The sequence below is a fragment of the Ranitomeya imitator genome, chromosome 1 (genome assembly GCF_032444005.1).
Source record: "Ranitomeya imitator isolate aRanImi1 chromosome 1, aRanImi1.pri, whole genome shotgun sequence".
Classification (NCBI taxonomy): domain Eukaryota; kingdom Metazoa; phylum Chordata; class Amphibia; order Anura; family Dendrobatidae; genus Ranitomeya; species Ranitomeya imitator.
In genome coordinates, this window is record NC_091282.1 from 485,077,195 (window position 1) to 485,097,173 (window position 19,979).

Genomic DNA, 19,979 nt, shown 5'->3' on the forward strand with positions numbered 1-19,979 from the left:
AGGAATAAAAAATAGTTGCATCGTTAACCTGCCTAGGTAATTATTACACCTCACAACCTCAGATCTTCACAGGGGGATGATGAGGTCTTAGACCCCAAATGAATTCAAGGTCCTCCGAGTGACTTGGGCAGTTCAGAGGAATAGGTAGTGGTCATGGGGGAGCAGGTTGCTAAAGCGCCAAGGATAACCTCTAGTTATTAAGTTTGCTGCTACTGCACACAGTGGCTGGCCCCTAGCCTTTTCTCTGTTCATGCTGCCTCTTCTTCCGCTTCCTCCACCATCTCGTCATATGGTCAGAAAGTATGGGCAACGTGTTCTCACTTTTGGTATTCTCACCCTGCTGCTGCTCTGCAGCTTCATTTATGCCTTCCACTTCACCGCCTCATATGCGACTTTCCATAAAGAAAATTTCCACCTTGCACATGTTGGAGAGACTGTGCAAGACACACCAAGTGATAGTGGGGCTTTTTAGAAACAGTTATCTGTTTTTCTATGGGGAACAATTTTGCACCTACACATTTGTTGAGTATTATCACCTGTTTCATGAATGCCATCAGGTGATTACTATAACTATTACATATAAATTGGAAGACTTGGAATGAGTACTATCCAATCTCTCCAAAACTGGTGTTTTAACTTAGTTTGGCAGAGGATAAACCAGATAAGTCATCAAACTATTTGATTAGGGAGGTAATATCTCCCTATTTGCCTGCTGTGTAAATGTAGTGGTGGCTGGACCTGAGGCGGAAAGCATTTTGACCACAGAGGATTGCTGAATGTTTTTCTCCATGTTGCCTCCTCTTCCTCCACCATCTCCTTATCCACCTCCTCATCTGGTCAACGTAACACCTGCACAGTACAGCCAGGGGAAAATGACAGCAGGCTGCTCTGAAACTCATCTGCTTGGGGGAAAAATCCCACTGCAGGAAAAGAAGCTGTGGATGGGGATCAAAGAACAGACAGATGAGTGGTTAATGCTGCAAAACATCCAGCCCAGCCTGGCGGTGTGCGATAATGGGCAAAATCTTGTAGCAACTCAGGGCCTATCCATAAGGGGAAACTCCACCTTGCCCATGTTGGACAGTCTGTGCATTAGGCGATTCAGGATGTATATGCAGTGTTTCGCTCCCTCAAGTATTCCACAAATGTGGCCAGCGTTACAATCCCACTTCTATGCCTCCAAGAAAATAAAGCTTCAGGAGATGATGGAAGAGTTAATCACTTAGGTTCCAAAATAACTGTATGGTGCTAGACACTTGCACCTATAATTTCATTGACTTTAATATCAACTTTTGCAATCATTATTAATTTAATATCAAAGTTATAAAATAAGATTGGTTGGAACCATTAGAATTCTGTGGTTTATTAGTTCAATTTAATTTACACAAAGCAGTCACCCAATCACTAAATACTAGATTTCCCTTTTTCTCTAATGGCTTCTGTCTGGACTGTGGAGCTGCTTTTGGTTGAGCACATGTGCCTCTGCTGTATCCTTCCTGACTTGCTAGAGTGCTGTATCGCGTGACCGACATGCGTTCCAGCTTGAGGTCCAATTCACTCGATCCTTAGCTTTCAAGGAATGGAGCAAACACGCCATGTACCACCTTTACCAATAAGCTGCTGCTTATTATCCTGGCATTATGAGGCAACAATCGATGGGTATATTAAAGATAAATGCAGTACTGTGTCCCCTACAATTAGACACTCTCAATGAAGAAGCAAAAGTGAAACAGCATTGGGGTGCAGAGACAGAGCATTCTTACTTTCTAATCTGGTGGCCTCTGAGTTTAGGTAATATATCTTCTACTGTTTACTACTTTAGATATGCTGCTACCTATTTTTTGTCTCTGATGCATTATCCATGCACGATTATTGTACAAATGGGAAGGCATTTTTGTTTAGACAATAGGTGCACATGCACTTTAACTATATAAATGCTATTGCACTTGCACTTTGACTACATGAATGCCAATGCAGAACAAATAGTCTACCAAATGAAATGCTCTTACCATTTGATTACTACCAATTTGCACTTTGCCCTTTGATAATTAATAATCTGTATGTCTGCATTAAAAAATTCTATTACATGAATTAGATCCATATAATGCTTAAGACCCTCCTTATTGGGAAGGTTTTTTTGCCCTGTTTTTTATGTTTTTCTAGATTTTTATGAATTTATTTTATACTAAGCTGGAATCTCTTTATATTCTTCATGACATTGATTTGCTGATATGCATACTGGTTGTTAGATGATAGATGACGTGGTGGCACAGGAAGAAAAGGAAGGGGAACACGGACCATTCACAACATTATCAGTCCAGGCATCCACACATGTCTTGGATGATGGGTTTCTGTACAAACAGTGGCCAGATGCACAAATGTCCAGCCAGCGTACAGTTTTTGAGGATCATGAGGAGGAGTTGGAGGATGAGGAAGAGGAGTAGGAGTATGAAAAGGAAGTAGAGGAACAACCATGCTCACAGCAGGGTGGCATTCAAATGACTATAGCAAGGCTGGGGGAAAACAGAGCAAACTGACAACACAGAGGACCATGATGATACACCTTCCATCAAGCACAGCTTGTTGTTACCTCTGGTCGGCCTGGCACACATGAGGCAATACAAGATGCTGTGTCTGCGCAATGATCGCCAACTTGGCCAAATTGTTATAAGTGCTGATTACTGTGTGGCCATCTTGCTGGATGTCCATTACAAGCACAATGTGCCATTTTATTTCCTTCACCAATGCAGCTAGGGCACTAGCACCACCTCAGAAGTAAGGGTTAGCATGGCAGAAATGTGGAAAACCTTACTCAGCACATTGCGACATCCTGCACCTCCATCTGATACAGTCCATAATAGCATGAGACAGCGTTTACGATATACCTGTGTATTTATTAGACTCACAACTTGTACTTACATAGTGGCAGAGTATAATGATTTTTTAGGCACACTACTCGTACAGACACAGCTGCAAAGTACACAGAGAGACTTTTGGCACAATACTCACAGAGAATTCTTGAAACAGTACTCCCAGTGGCTTTTTGGCAAAGTACACAAATAGCCTTTTTGGCACAGTACACAGAAAGGCTTTTTTGGCACAGTACTCCAAGAGGTTTATTGGCACAGTACCCACAAAGGGTTTTGGCACTGTGCTCCCTGAGACTTTTAGGCACAGTATTCCTTGGGATGTTTTGGTATAGTATGCCCAGAGGCAGGAATGCAGGGTATACACAGAGGCTGTGTGTGCTTAACTGTGCTTAAAGTCATAGTTATTTTTTTAAGGCACACCCTCATCTCATACAGATAAAACAGTACAGTAGAATGTTTCTTTAGAAACACTATTCTTAAAAACACGGCTACAGAGTGCAATAATTTTTTAGACACACAACTTGTGTAGACACATTGGTAGGATAAAATATTTTTTTGGGACCACAAATGGGAAAGAGACAGCTGCATAGTAGAACAATTGTTTACACACACTACTCACCAAAAAGACTGCTGTGGAGTAGGATAATTTCCTAGATGCACTACTCGTATAGACACAGTGTTAGGCTACGATCATACTATCAGTATGTGGTCAGTATTTTACATCAGTATTTGTAAGCCAAAACCAGGAGTGGAACAAACAGAAGGGAAAGCTATAATAGAAACACATCACCAAGTCTGCATTTTTGACCCACTCCTGGTTTTCGTGTCCGCCGCACCCTGCTAGTGCATTCAGTGGGAGGCTTCAGCAGGTAAACATCTCTGCATTTTTCTCTGTGACTTTTTTCAATTTTTTGGAGGATTTCTAAGTCCTCTTTTTGTGTTGGTGAGCTTTTACTCTATGTTTAGCATTAGGACTGGCAAAATGTAAGGACCCTTGAAGTGGGTTGCCAGCTTACATATTGAGGCCCCAATATAAACTACCGTATATACTCGAGTATAAGCCGAGATTTTCAGCCCATATTTTTTGGCTGAAAGTCCCCCTCTCGGCTTATACTCGAGTCATATACCCGGGGGTCAGCAGGTGAGGGGGAGTGGGGGCTGTGTAGTTATACTTACCTGCTGCGGCGCGGTCCCTGCAGTCCCTGGCTTCCCCGGCGCTGCAGATTCTTCCTGTACTGAGTGGTCACATGGTACCGCTCATTACAGAAATGAATAGGCGGCTCCACCTCCCATAGGGGAGGAGCCGCATATTCATTGCTGTAAATGATCGGTAACTGTGACCGCTCAATTACAGGAAGAAGCTGCAGCGCCGGGGAAGCCAGGGACTGCAGGGACCGCGCCAGGAGCAGGTAAGTGTACGGGGAACACAGCGCTGCGCGATATTTACCTGCTCCTCGCTCCGGTGCGGCTCTGTCTGCAGCGTCCTCTAGCAGTGACGCTCAGGTTAAAGGGCGCGGTGACGTAGTCAGTGCGCGCCCTCTGCTGAGCGTCAGTGCTGGAGACGGAGCTGCACGAGGTGCAGGTAAATATTGAAAGCGCTGGCATCCTGAGCAAGAGAGGTGAGTATGTGATTTATTTTTTTTATTGCAGCACCAGCAGCATTCTATACGGCACAGCTTGATAAGGAGCATCTATGGGGCCATAATGAACGGTGCAGAGCATATATATATATATGGGGCACAGCTTTATAAGGAACATCTATGGGGCCATAATCAACAGTGCAGAGCATTATATATGGGGCACAGCTTTATAAGGAGCATCTATGGGGCCATAATCAGTGGTGCAGAGCTATATACCGTATATGGGGCACAGCTTTATATGGAGCATCTATGGGGCCATAATCAATGGTGCAGAGCAATATATATATATGGCACAGCTTTCTATGGAGTATCTATGGGGCCATAATGAACGGTATAGAGCATTATATATAGCACAGTTGTATATGGAGAATCTATGAGGCAATAATGAACGGTGCAGAGCATTATATATAGCACAGTTGTATATGGAGTATCTATGGGGCCATAATGAACGGTGCAGAGCATTCTATATAGCACAGTTGTATATGGAGCATCTATGGGGCAATAATGAACGGTGCAGAGCATTCTATATAGCACAGCTTTATATGGAGCATCTATGGGGCAATAATGAACGGTATGGAGCATCTATATTTATTTTTGAAATTTACCAGTAGCTGCTGCATTTTCCACCCTAGGCTTATACTCAAGTCAATAAGTTTTCCCAGTTTTTTGTGGCAAAATTAGGGGGGTCAGCTTATACTCAGGTCGGCTTATACTCGAGTATATACAGTAATACCTTACATACAATGATATGTGGTTTTTTTTTGCACTTTATCTTGGAGGCTGCGTTTGGACCAAGATGGCTCTGTAAACTGTTGGCCTCTATTCACATAGCATGCATTTTGTGGCACTGGGCGGCCCGCATATATCTGCGTCAGTAATAGGCTGTAAACCAGATGCTTTGCATTGCTTGTGTGAACAACACCACATACAGACTAGTATCGTTTATCTTTTTGTGCACTAATGCCAAACAGCCAACACTGGATTGAAAGTGGTTGTTTCATCGGTATTTTTTGCACCTGTGTTTTTGCCATCATAAATCGTGTCCGCCGCACCCTGCTAGTGAATTCGGTTGGAGGCTTCAGCAGGTAAACATCTCTGCATTTTTCTCTGTGACTTTTTTTCAACTCCTGGTTTTGGCTACAAATACTGATGTAAAGTACTGACCAAATACTGATAGTGTGACCGTAGCCTCAGAATAAAATAAAATTTTAGCCCACAAATGGAAAGAGACAGCTGCAAAGTGCAAAGCAAAACATTTTTTGGACACTCTACTTGCAAAAAAAAAAACGCTTCAGAGTCCAATTCTTTTTTACACATACAGTACTACTCACATAGACACAGCAGTAGAGTAAAACTGTTTGAGCTACAAAAGGTAAAAAGATGGCTGTTGCTGAGATTTATTTATCTGCCATACTACTAAAAAAGACAAAGAGGTCCAGAAAAGTTATTCATTTGGCCAACAAATGGCAAAGAGACAGCTGCTGAGTAGAATTATTTTTTATGTTCACTGCTCATTCTCATACACACACGGCTGCAGAGTACAGTGTCTTTTGGCCCAGTAATCTGACAGGTGGGGTTGCAGAGTACACACAGCAGCTTAAAGGCTCAATACTCCCACTGGTGGGGTTGCAAAGTACACACAGAGGATTAAAGGAACAGTACTACCACAGGCAGGGTTACAGAGTACACAAAGTGGCTTAAAAGGCACAGTACACCCACAGGCGAGGTTGCAGAGTACACATAACAACTTTTTTGCATAGCGCGCCGTCAGATTCTGTCCTTCACTCCAGCTGGGTCCTGTCTCTAATGTAAGAAAAGCATAAATGCAACAGCACTCGTCATCCAGCCTCTTTATAGGCTGGGTCACGTGGTGTGCCGGCCAATCACAGCCTTGCCAATACTTGGCTGTGATGGCTCCGGAAATGCCAACAGTATAAAAACTTGTTCATTGGCTGCCCTGCAGCCTTTCAGCAAGTTTTATAAGTCTGGAGAACTTGAACACGAAACCCAAAGTCTATTAAAAAATCTGTGTTCTTGGTTCAGTATTGGACACTAGCTGTACGATATGGAGCCGGAAATTTACGGTCATCCCTACTGTTCAAGGCTAGATCAAGATAGTTGTGGTACATTAAAATATATTCACTGCACAGCTTTATCTATTTAACAATATATCTATTGTTCTATTATTTTGTACTATTTGTCTTAATACATACAGTATTTCTATTCTAGTTGTCATTCTTTACAATACTACTGATGTCACTTAGAACACTACTCCCTCTTTTAAGCATGCCAATAGATAATCGGTCATTTCCTCATACAATATATGAGCACAGACATTCCAATGATCTGACTCCCTACCAGTTAAAAGTCAACAAGATAGGTGTTATGAGGTTAAAATTGTTGGAACATTTTATGAATTCATAAAGTATTGCAATCAATAAAAAAAATTCCATTGTGTCCTTAGGCAATTGTAGGTGTACATTAGATGTAAATATTGTGCGGAAACTGCGTTTTTTGGCTAATGTTCCTTCCTTGTGCATTATGTTTATAGATGTATAGTAAATTATCTGTAACTGTGCTGATTTGGATTCCTCTTCGTGATATTGAGCTACAAGTACTGATCTATTCTCCAAACTCTTACACCTTATGTTTACCCTCTCTTTTTCTATCATGAGTCTCACATACAGGGTAAGGCAGTAAAAACATGATCCCCCGCCTACCCTTCACTGCATGAAGCTGTAAGGGTACTCCCTGGCTAGTTCGGGGGCCCTAAACACCCAAAGCAAGGGTGTTTCTGCTGCTGCCACCTTCAGGATAAGGTCTGCCATGATTTGCGGGATGTTGGGACCCATTAGTTTCACGATGAAGACGACAGACTGGTTTACAAAAATAAAATCTTGTTCATTATGTCTGGAATATATGAACAATGGGTAGCAGTAACAATACTTAAATCTTTCATCTGTACAGTTCACACTTGGCGGTTATAGATGGTGACACTTTACTTGTTAAGAACATTGCATATGAATAACAGGTTACACTGGGGGTCTCCTTCTTCTCGGTACAGGGCCACACAGTTTAATGTGTTACGCTGTGCCCATTGCACCTTCACTGCACTCTGTGAACGGTTAAACATAACAGTCCCAAGCAGGGCCGGCTTCAGGTTTTTGAGGGCCCCGGGCGAAAGAGTCTCAGTGGGCCCCCGCTTTAACACATACCCCGATTCATGATCGCATATAAACACAGCCATGTAGTATATAACACTGCCCACGTAGTATATAGCAGCCCACGTAGCATATAGCACAGCCCACGTAGTATATAGCAGCGCAGCCCACGTAGTATATAGCAGCGCAGCCCACGTAGTATATAGCAGCGCAGCCCACGTAGTATATAGCAGCGCCACTCACTCAGGCACTGGTAGGACTAGGAGCTCCTCCGGAATCTGCCTCATAACTTCAGCAGCACGGCAGCCAGCCAGGGGCGGAGATCAGAGCAGAGAACGTGCTCTCTCCGCCCACAAACAATGTCACACTGGCTGCCTTCTCTTAACCCCTATGTGTGCCTGCCTGGCTGCACTGACTGAGTGAGAAGATGCTTGTGTCAGAGCAGGCACATAGGGGTTAAGAGACCGCAGCCAGCAGTGACTTTGTGGGCGGAGAGAGCATGTTATCTCCTGCTCTGCTCTCCCAGCTGTATCTATGACAGCGTGAGTGGGCTCCCGTCTCTCTCTAGGGCCCCGGCATTTGCCCAGGTGCGCCGGGTGCTGACGCCGGCCCTGGTCCCAAGGCAAATCGCCTACTATGAGGGGCAACACTCCTCAACAGCTAAATCAAAATGACCTCTATGTCTTTTATGGTCAAAAAGTGTCTTACAAATGTAATATGAGCAAACTACTTCTTAATTAACAAAAATAATGCAATAAATACCTAAAAATAATTAAGAAGGTGCCTCAAGCCAACTCAAAATTCTATTATATCAATAACATGCTTATCAGGTAGCATGAATAAGGTGCACTTGTGTGTAATATCCTTCAGTTTGGTAATAGGACTACATAAACCAAAATAGTGGCAAATCAATATACTGCATTTACTTATCTGTAATATTTGTTGAATTTCAACATAAATATACATATAAAGGAGTCAGAATGGATTGCTCAGTAATATCCAATAATAAATATTGTTGTTACAAGTGCATATCAGCCTATAGCCATATATCTATCATTCAAGGTGCCTAGGAATAATCAATATGTCCATAAATAAGTGCAAACACAATTTTACAAGTTTGAGCTGTATCCCTCCACTCTGACATATGTTTCGTCTTGCTTCTTCTGGTTGTGCAAAGAATCTAGGCAAAACGCACGTCAGGGTGGAAGGATGCAGCTTAATCTTGTCCTGTGGAGTCGGACCAAATGCTTAGGTAAATAATATAAGTACACTTTTTTTGCCATTCCTGACATACATCAGGCATATGAATTGGTAGAATTTTAAGTAAAATTTGTATGCACTTATTTATGGATATGGTGGTTATTCCTAGGCATGTATGTAGATACTGGTGACTCTTAATATTATCAAGAATGAGTGCTCCCAAAGAAAAACTAATTTCATTTTAATCTTGTCTAAACATGTTCTTGATCACCTGATGGAAGACCAAAACATTCATTTGTTGGGTGTAATAACCTTTTATGCTGCACAAATGATTATCGTTCTCAGCAGTGCATTGTCCTGTGTAAACTGGGAACTAAATTATCTAATACTGATTGAAGTGAAAAGTGAAGTCTGCGTGTGTAAGCAGGTTATTTAACGACCGCCAAATGGTAAATAATTATCAAGCGGCCGTCATTTAATACCAGCAAATTGTCTAGTGTAAGCAAACCTTAACCCCTTTATCCCATATGACGTACTATCCCATCGAGGTGACCTGGGACTTAATTCCCAGTGATGGGATAGTATGTCATATGCAATCGGTCGCGCTCACGGGGGAAGCGCAGCCGATCACGGCCAGGTGTCAGCTAACATCCAGCACTATGTGCCAGGAGCAGTCATGGACAGCTCCTCACACATTAACCCCTGGAACACTGTGATCAAACATGATCGCAGCGTTCTGGGGGCATAGGGAAGCATCGCGCAAGGAGGGGGCTCCCTGCTTCCCTGAGACCCTCGGTACAAGGCGATGTGCTCACCTTGTACCGAGCGTCTCCTCCCTGCAGGCCCCGGATCCAAAATGGCCACGGGGCTACTTCCAGGTCCTGCAGGGAGGTGGCTTACAAGCACCTGCTCAGAGCAGGCGCCTGTAAGCCTGGAGCAGTGCACGTCAGATCGCTAATCTGACACAGTGCTCTGAAAAGTGTCAGATCAGCGATCTGTCACTATAATGTGATGTCCCCCCCTGGGCCAATGTGATAATGTGAAAAAAAAATATTAAGATGTGTAAAATAAATAAATCATTCCTAAATAAAGAAAAAAAAATATTGTTCCCATAAATACATTTCTTTATCTAAATAAAAAAACAATAAAAGTACACATATTTAGTATCGCCGCATCCGTAATGACCTGACCTATAAAACTGTCCCACTAGTTAACCCCTTCAGTGAACACTGTAAAAAAAGTATAAATAACCATGGTACCTCTGAAAACGTCATCTTGTCCCGCAAAAAAAAAGCCACCATACAGCATCATCAGCTAAAAAATAAAAAAGTTATAGTCCTCAGAATAAAGCAACGCAAAAATAATATTTTTTTCTATAAAATAGTTTTTATCTTATAAAAGCATCAAAACATAAAAAAATTATATAAATGAGGTATCGCTGTAATCGTACTGACACAAAGAATAAAACTGCTTTATCAATTTTACCAAACATGGAACGGTATAAACGCCCCCCACAAAAGAAATTCATGAATAACTGGTTTTTGGTATTTTTGCCACACAAAAATCGGAATAAAAACCGATCAAAATATGTCACGTGCCCAAAAATGTTACCAATAAAATCGACAACTCATCCCCCAAAAACAAGACCTCAAATTGTTAGGGCTAGCGGAACGCACCAAATAATAAGACAGATAGAGTATGGTGCGTTCGCAGCCCGGGGTCCACCGTGCAGAGATGGAACCTGCTGCCAAGTAATGACGGACTATATGGCGGTACTCATAAGTATACACACGTGGGTTAAACTACACCCAGCGTGAAGGAAGCGATCCTGTTGCGTCACAGGACCGCGGTACCGCGCATAGAGCGCGAGCAAGTAGTCAGCGAACTCAACCCCAACTAGGATTGAAGTCCGATTAGACCCTTGCTGGCACAACACCGCAACTGGGTGTGTAAGGAAACTAAATAACAATATTAAGGCACAAGAGTGCATGCGGTGCCGCACTGACGAACGCCACTAACCACCCAGGCTTGGGTAAGGAAAGCACAGAGGAAGTGCACGGCGCCGTACTGGCGGTCACAGCAACTGGACGCTGTAATGTGTGATTCGTGCTGTAGGATAAGTCGGGCGCTAGATAGCAACCATACACCTTCCGCGAACAGACATTCAATAGGGTAGGGGTATCCAGGGACGACTTGCACTCACAACTAGTGTTGAGCGATACCGTCCGATACTTGAAAGTATCGGTATCGGATAGTATCGGCCGATACCCGAAAAATATCGGATATCGCCGATACCGATATCCGATACCAATACAAGTCAATGGGACATCAAGTATCGGAAGGTATTCTCATGGTTCCCAGGGTCTGAAGGAGAGGAAACTCTCCTTCAGGCCCTGGGATCCATAGGGATGTGTAAAATAAAGAATTAAAATAAAAAATATTGATATATTTACCTCTCCGGCGGCCCCTGAACTCAGCGCGGGTAACTGGCAGGCTTCTTTGTTCAAAATCAGCGCTTTTAGGACCTGAGAATCACGTCCTGGCTTCTGATTGGTCGCGGGCCGCCCATGTGACCGCCACGCGACCAATCACAAGCCGCGACGTCACCGCAAGCTATTAACGCGCTCATTTTTAAAAATGAGTGCGTTAATGGCTTTCAAAGACGTAGCGGCTTGTGATTGGTCGCGTGGCCGCGACCAATCACAAACCGCTACGTCTTTGAAAGTCATTAACGCGCTCATTTTTAAAAATGAGCGCGTTAATAGCTTGCGGTGACGTCGCGGCTTGTGATTGGTCGCGGCCACGCGACCAATCACAAGCCGCTAAGTCTTTGAAAGCCATTAACGCGCTCATTTTTAAAAATGAGCGCGTTAATAGCTTGCGGTGACGTCGCGGCTTGTGATTGGTCGCGGCCACGCGACCAATCACAAGCCGCTACGTCTTTGAAAGCCATTAACGCGCTCATTTTTAAAAATGAGCGCGTTAATAGCTTGCGGTGACGTCGCGGCTTGTGATTGGTCGCGTGGCCGCGACCAATCACAAGCCGCTACGTCTTTGAAAGTCATTAACGCGCTCATTTTTCAAAAATGAGCGCGCTAATAGCTTGCGGTGACGTCGCGGCTTGTGATTGGTGGCGTGGCGGTCACATGGGCGGCCCGCGACCAATCAGAAGCCGGGACGTGATTCTCAGGTCCTAAAAGCGCTGATTTTGAACAACGAAGGCTGCCGGTTACCCGCGCTGAGTCCAGGGGCCGCCGGAGAGGTAAATATATCAATATTTTTTATTTTAATTCTTTATTTTACACATCTCTATGTATCCGATACCGATACCCGATACCACAAAAGTATCGGATCTCGGTATCGGAATTCCGATACCGCAAGTATCGGCCGATACCCGATACTTGCGGTATCGGAATGCTCAACACTACTCACAACATACACACATTAACAATTATACACTAGCGCATGGCCGTGCGGTCATGCGCGGTTTATATAGTTGCAGCACAGGAAGTGGCCACAGAAACTTTGCCCTTCCAAGACCTGCCAAGAGGACCAATGGAATGTGCTGCAGAGCCTGAGCACATGACCCTCGATCTCCAACGGGAGATCTTGCCCTGGGCATGCTCAGTGTGTGCAGACAAGGACTTAGTCCCAGAGAAGTCCGCTCGCTGCTGACCAGCACTGACTTTAATGGCAGAAGCTGAAGAAGCAGCAGTAACTCTCTGTACAGAGTGAGACTGAGCAAGACGCTGGGACCGACGTCCCTGCTGAGCAGACTCAACTGCGGCTGGATAAGAATGGGAGACCGCAGCGGAGATGGCTCAAGATTCCCGCTGTGCAGAAGCGGGAACTCGAGACCTAACACAAATGACTCTGTGGACCAAAATATGGAAAAATTATAGCTCTCAAAATTTGGAGACGCAAAAACTATTTTTTGCAATATAAACGGTCTTTTAGTGTGTGACAGCTGCCAATCATAAAAGTCCCTAAAAAACCCACTGTGAAAGTAAATCAAACCACCCTTCATGACCCCCCTCATTAAGGAAAAATAGTAAAATTTAAAAAATGTATTTATTTCCATTTTCCCATTAGGATTAGGGCTAGGGTTAGTGTTAGGGTTAGGGTAAGGGCTAGGGTTAGGGCAAGGGTTAGGGCTAAGGTTAGGGCTAGGGTTAGAGCTAGGGTTAGGGGTAGGGCTAGGGTAAGGGCTAGGTTTAGGGCTAGCGCTAGGGTTAGGGCTAGAGTTAGGGCTAGGGTTAGGCTAGGGTTAGGGTTAGGGCTAGAGTTAGGGCTAGGGTTAGGGCTAGGGTTTGGGTTGGGGTTAGGGTTGGGGGTTGGGGCTAGGGTTAGGGTTGGGGCTAGGGTTAGGGCTACAGTAAGGGTTGGGGCTAAAGTTAGGGTTAGGGTTGGCGCTAAAGTTAGAGTTAGGGCTGCAGTTAGGGTTGGGGCTAAAGTTAGGGTTAGGGTTGGGGCTAAAGTTAGGGTTGGGGCTAAAATTAGGGTTGGGGCTAAAGTCAGGTTAGGGGTTAAAGTTAGGGTTTGGATTACCTTTACGGTTGGGATTAGGGGTGTGTCAGTGTTAGGGGTGTGGTTAGGGATAAGGTTGGGATTAGGGTTAGGGGTGTGCTGGGGTTAGGGGTGTGGTTGGGGTTAAGGGTGTAGTTGGGATTAGGGTTAGGGGTGTGTTTGGGTTAGGGTTTCAGTTACATTTGGGGGTTTCCACTGTTTAGGCACATCTGGGTTCTCCGAACGCGACATGGCGTCCGATCTCAATTACAGCCAATTCTGCGTTGAAAAAGTAAAACAGTGCTCCTTCCCTTCCGAGCTCTCCCGTGCGCCCAAACAGGGGTTAACCCAACATATGGGTTATTAGCGTACTAAGGACAAATTGGACAGCAACTTTTGGGTTCCAATTTCTCTTGTTACCCTTGGGAAAAATAAAAATTTGGGGGGCTACAAACCATTTTTGTGGGAAAAAAATATTTTTTATTTTCACGGCTCTGCGTTATAAACTGTAGTGAAACACTTGATGGTTCAAAGTTCTCACATCACATCTAGATAAGTTCCTTGTGGGGTCTAGTTTCCAATCTGTGGTCACTTGGGGGGGTTTCTACTGTTTAGGTTCTGCAAATGCAAATTGACACCTGCAGACTGATCCATCTAAGTCTGCATTCCAAATGGCACTCCTTTCCTTTCAGGCTCTTCCATGTGCCCAAATGGTGGTTCACCCCCACATGTAGGGTATGGGCGTACTCAGGACAAATTGGAAAACAACTTTTGCGGTCCAATTTCTCCTTTTACCCTTGAAAAAATACAAAACTTGGGGCTAAAAAATATTTTTTGTAGAAAAAAATGATTTTTTATTTTCACGGCTCTGCGTTATAAACTGTAGTGAAACACTTGGGGGTTCAAAGTTCTCACAACACATGTAGATAAGTTTCTTGGGATGTTTACTTTCCAAAATGGTGTCACTTGTGGGGGCTTCAATGTTTAGGCACATCAGGGGCTCTCCAAATGCAACATGGCATCCCTTCTGAATTCCAGTCAATTTTGCATTGAAAAATCAAATGGCGCTCCTTCACTTCCGAGCTCTGCCATGCACCCAAACAGTGGTTTACCCCCACATATGGGGTTTCGGCATACTTAGGACAAATTGTACAACAACTTTTGGGGTCCATTTTCTCCTGTTACCCTTGGTAAAATAAAACAAATTGGAGCTGAATTAGATTTTTTGTGAAAAAAAGTTAAATGTTCATTTTTTTTAAACGTTCCAAAAATTTTAGAATGGTGTCTCACTTGGTTATTTTCTATCATATAGACCAGAGGTCCCCAACTCCAGTCCTCAAGGCCCACCAACATGTCATGTTTTCAGGATTTCCTTAGTCTTACCCAGGTAATAATTGCATCACCTGTGCAATGCAAAGGAAATCCTGAAAACATGACCTGTTGGTGGGCCTTGAGGACTGGAGTTGGGGACCTCTGATATAGACCCCTCAAAATGACTTCAAATGTGATGTGGTCCCTAAAGAAAATGGTGTTGTAAAAATGAGAAATTGCTGGTAAACTTTTAACCCTTATAACTCCCTAACAAAAAACATGTGGAAAATGTTACTTATCAAGTATTTTTTTGTGACATATGTCTGTGATTTAAGGGCATAAAATTAAAAGTTGAAAAATTGCTAAATTTTCAACATTTTTGCCAAATTTCTGTTTTTTTTTCACAAATAAACACAAGTTATATTGTAGAAATGTTACCACTATCATGAAGCCCAATATGTCACGAGAAAACAATGTCAGAATCACCAGGATCTGTTGAAGCGTTCCAGAGTTATAACCTCATAAAGGGACAGTGGTCAGGATGGTAAAATTTGGCCATGTCATTAACGTGCAAACCACCCTTGGGGCTTAAGGGGTTAAAACCCTACATGGCATCTGCCATACATGCATGGTGCCATGGGAATTTCTTTCCCACAAACCATCGTACATGTACAGTGAAATGATCATGCTGGCTTTGTAGTAGTGCTGGTGCGAACATCAGCAAGTGTTAGCTATACATCCTAGCTGACACCCTGCAGTAACGTCTAAGATCAGTGCTAGCGCGTTTAACCCCTCTGATACCTCTGTCAATAGTGACAATGGCATGAATTGGCTTACAAATAAGGAACCTCCCTCACTACTTCGTTCAGCACAATTCGATTGTGATCTCGTTGTGCCGATGGTCTCCATGGTGATCACAGGCCGAAAGATAGCCAAGGGTCACGTAGGTAGGGTGCTTTCTAAGGTTCTGCTTTACAAGATGTGGCACACCTCTGCCTCTGTCTGATTGATGTCTCTAATGCCCTGCAATGCAAAAGCTAAAAGTGTGTTCTTTCAGCCTCCGTCTGGTCAGCATATAATTGTGTAAGTGTATAGGAAAGCCCAGAAGATTTCACTTTCCTATACAGGGGAACACTGTTAATAATGTATACCATGTGATATATGTCTATTTACAGTGGGTCAGCATTGGGGACAGATGCTTTGGTACACATCCAAATCGTGCACCCTTACAAGTGCATACCTCCCAAGCATTCTTCTGTTACCCTTGTGAAAATTTGGGGCTAAAACATCATTTTTGTGTGTATGTATGGTTCAATGTTATAAAATTCTGGGAAGCACCTGGGCGTTCAAGGTGCTCCCCACACATCTAGAAAAATTCCTCGAGGGGTGTAGTTTCCAAAATGGGATCACTTGTGCAGCGTTTCCACTGTTTCAGCACATCAGGGGCACTGCAAATGCAACATGGCGACCGATATCAAACATCAATGGTGGTACTCTTCTGAGCCCTGTTGTGTGCTCAAACAGTAGTTTTACACCACATCTGGGGTAGTGGTATACTCAGAAGAAACTGCCATACAAATTTCACAGTCTGTTTTCTCCTGTTTCCATTGTGAAAATGAAAAACTTGGAGCTAAGGCAACATTTTTGTGAGAAAAATTAATATTCTCATTTTTTTCTTTCCACTTAGCTTTAATCCCCACTATGCACATAAAGAGTATGTAAGCTTCTTGAATGTGGTTTTGAGCCCTTTGAGGGGTGTTGTTTTTAAAATGGTGTCACTTTTGGGCATTTTTTGTCACATTGGCTCCACAAAAGTCATTTCATATGTGAAGTGTTCCCTAACAAAATTAGTTTTGTAAATTTTGTTGGAAAAACTGCAGAGAAACTTTTAACCCTTCTAACTTTCTGAGAATAAAAATTATGCTTTAAAAATGATGCTAATGTAAAGTTGATTTGTTGTTATTGATATCTATTAACTATTTTGTGTTTTATAATTATCTAACTTAAAGGGAACCTGTCACCCCGTTTTTTCAGATTGAGATAAAAATACTGTTAAATAGGGCCTGCGCTGTGCGTTACAATAGTGTATGTAGTGTACCCTGATTCCCCACCTATGCTGCGAAATACATTACCAAAGTCGCCGTTTTCGCCTGTCAATCAGGCTGGTCAGGTCAGGTAGGCGTGGTGACATCGCACTTTTCTTCCCCAGCTTTTCGTTGGTGGCGTAGTGGTGTGCGCATGTCCAAGTGCCGAATCCACTGCGCGCACGTGAAGAAACAGCGCGCGATCTGCGCTATTACCTCTGTCATCGGTGGGGGCGGCCATCTTCCTGGGGCCGCGCGTGCGCAGATGGAGTGCTCTGCTGCACGGGGCTTCAGGAAAATGGCTGCTGGATGCCGCGCGTTCGCAGATGGAGATCGCGGCGGCCATTTTCCTGAAGCCGAGATGCAAACCAATCAGCGACGGGCACAGCGACGATGATGTCATAAAGGACGTAGAAATCCCACGTTTCTGATTCAGCGACGGGCACAGTACCGACGTAGATGTCATAATGGTTGCCATGGCGACGATGATGTCATAAAGGTTGCCTCGACCATTCAGCGACGGGCACAGTCTGCCGCGAATTCTGGAATCATCATTGTCCACATACTACCACAATCTAGTTTTATAAATAAACGTAAATCATTTCAACCAACATTTACCTCTAGCATGAATTACAGCATGTGACAAAAAAACTATCACATCACAAAACCACTGGGTTATGTTTAAGTGTTCCAGAGTTATTGCCACATAAAGTAACACTGATCAGAATTGAAACATTTGGCCTGGTCAGGAAAGTGAAAACAGACTTCTGTGTGAAGTGGTTAACCCCTCTCTTACCTTAGACGTACTATCCCGTTGAGGTGCCCTGGGCCTATCTGACCCTCGACGGGATAGTACGTCATAGCGATCGGCCGCGCTCACGGGGGGAGTGCGGCCTATTGCAGCTGACACTCGGCACAATGTGCCAGGAGCGGTCACGGACCGCCCCCGACACATTAACCCCCGGCACACCGCGATCAAACATGATCGCGATGTGCCGGCGGTGCAGGGAAGCGTCGCGCAGGGAGGGGGCTCCCTGCGGGCTTCCCTGAGCCCCCCGCAGCAACGCGATGTGATCGTGTTGCTGAGAGGGTCTGCTCACCTCCCTCCCTGCTCCAGGCCCGGATCCAAGATGGCCGCGGCATCCAGGTCCTGCAGGGAGGGAGGTGGCTTCACAGAGCCTGCTCAGAGCAGGCACTGTGAAGCCTGCAGTGCTCTGAGACAGATCGGTGATCTGACAGAGTGCTGTGAAAACTGTCAGATCACCGATCTGTGATGTCCCCCCCTGGGACAAAGTAAAAAAGTTAAAAAAAATTTTTTCCAAATGTGTAAAAAAAATAAATAAAAATTCCTAAATAATGAAACAAAAAAACAATATATTATTCCCATAAATACATTTCTTTATCTAAATAAAAAAAAAAAACAATAAAAGTACACATATTTAGTATCGCCGGTCCGTAACGACCCAACCTATAAAACTGGTCCACTAGTTAACTCCTTCAGTAAACACCGTAAGAAAAAAAATGAGGCAAAAAACAACGCTTTATTATCATACCGCCGAACAAAAAGTGGAATAACACGCGATCAAAAAGACAGATATAAATAACCATGGTACCGCTGAAAACGTCATCTTGTCCCGCAAAAAACGAGCCACCATTCAGAATGATCACCAAAAAAATAAAAAAGTTATAGTCCTCAGAATAAAGCGATGCAAAAATAATTATTTTTTCTATAAAATAATTTTTATCGTATAAAAGCGCCAAAACATAAAAAAATAATATAAATGAGGTGTCGCTGTAATTGAACTGACCGGAAGAATAAAATTGCTTTATCCATTTTACCAAACGCGGAACGGTATAAATGCCTCCCCCAAAAGAAATTCATGAATAGCTGGTTTTCGGTCATTCTGCCTCACAAAAATCGGAATAAAAAGCGATCGAAAAATGTCACGTGCCCGAAAATGTTACCAATAAAAACGTCAACTCGTCCCGCAAAAAACAAGTCCTCACATGACTCTGTTGACTCAAATATGGAAAAATTATAGCTCTCAAAATGTGGTAATGCAAAAAATATTTTTTGCAATAAAAAGCGTCTTTCAGTGTGTGACGGATGCCGATCATAATAATCCGCTAAAAAACCCGCTATAAAAGTAAATCAAACCTCCCTTCATTACCCCCTTAGTTAGGGAAAAATTAAAAAAAATGTATTTATTTCCATTTTCCCATTAGGGCTAGGGTTAGGGTTAGGGTTATGGCTATGGTTAGGGTTAGGGTTAGTGTTGTGAATTCTGTTATCGAACTCCCTCCTGTGGTCATGAATGGGTACTTCGGCGAGTTCTGTCCATGGACTCCCTCTGGTGGCTGTGAGTGGAGCTGCTGCTTCTGAGGTTCCTTCCACAGGTGACTTAGTTTATTCTTTGGCTGGCTGCTCTATTTAACTCCGCTCAGATCGTTTCTCCATGCCAGCTGTCAATGTTCTTGTACTGGTTCAGTTCGCTCTTGGATCTTTCTGGTGACCTGTCTACTCCAGCAGATGCTAAGTCCCTGCTAGTTAATTATTTGTTCATTGTTTTCTTGTCCAGCTTGCTATCATGATTTTGCCTTGCTAGCTGGAAGCTCTGGGAATGCTGAGTGGCACCTCCGTACCGTGAGTCGGTGCGGAGGTCTTTTTGCACACTCTGCGTGGTCTTTTTGTAGTTTTTTGTGCTGACCGCAAAGATACCTTTTCTATCCTCAGTCTGTTTAGTAAGTCTGGCCTCCCTTTGCTGAATCTTGTTTCATTCCTGTGTTTGTGACTTTCATCTTAACTCACAGTCAATATATGTGGGGGGCTGCCTTTTCCTTTGGGGAATTTCTCTGAGGCAAGGTAGACTTTATTTTCTATCTCTAGGGCTAGTTAGCTCTTAGGCTGTGAAGAGGCGTCTAGGTAGCGTTAGGTATGCTCCACGGCTATTTCTAGTGTGTGTGATAGGATTAGGGGTTGCAGTCAGCAGAGCTCCCACTTCCCAGAGCTTGTTCTGTGTTAGTTTAACCATCAGGTCGTTCCGGGTGCTCTTAACCACCAGGTCCATAACAGTACAGCTGGCCCAAAGTATTAATGCATCTCAATAGAGGGATAAGAGAAGTTCTGAGACCATTTTTTTTTCTCTGCAGTGTGTTTTGTCTTTCTTTTCCCCTTAACCTCTGGGTGCTTCAGGACACAGTTGTAGA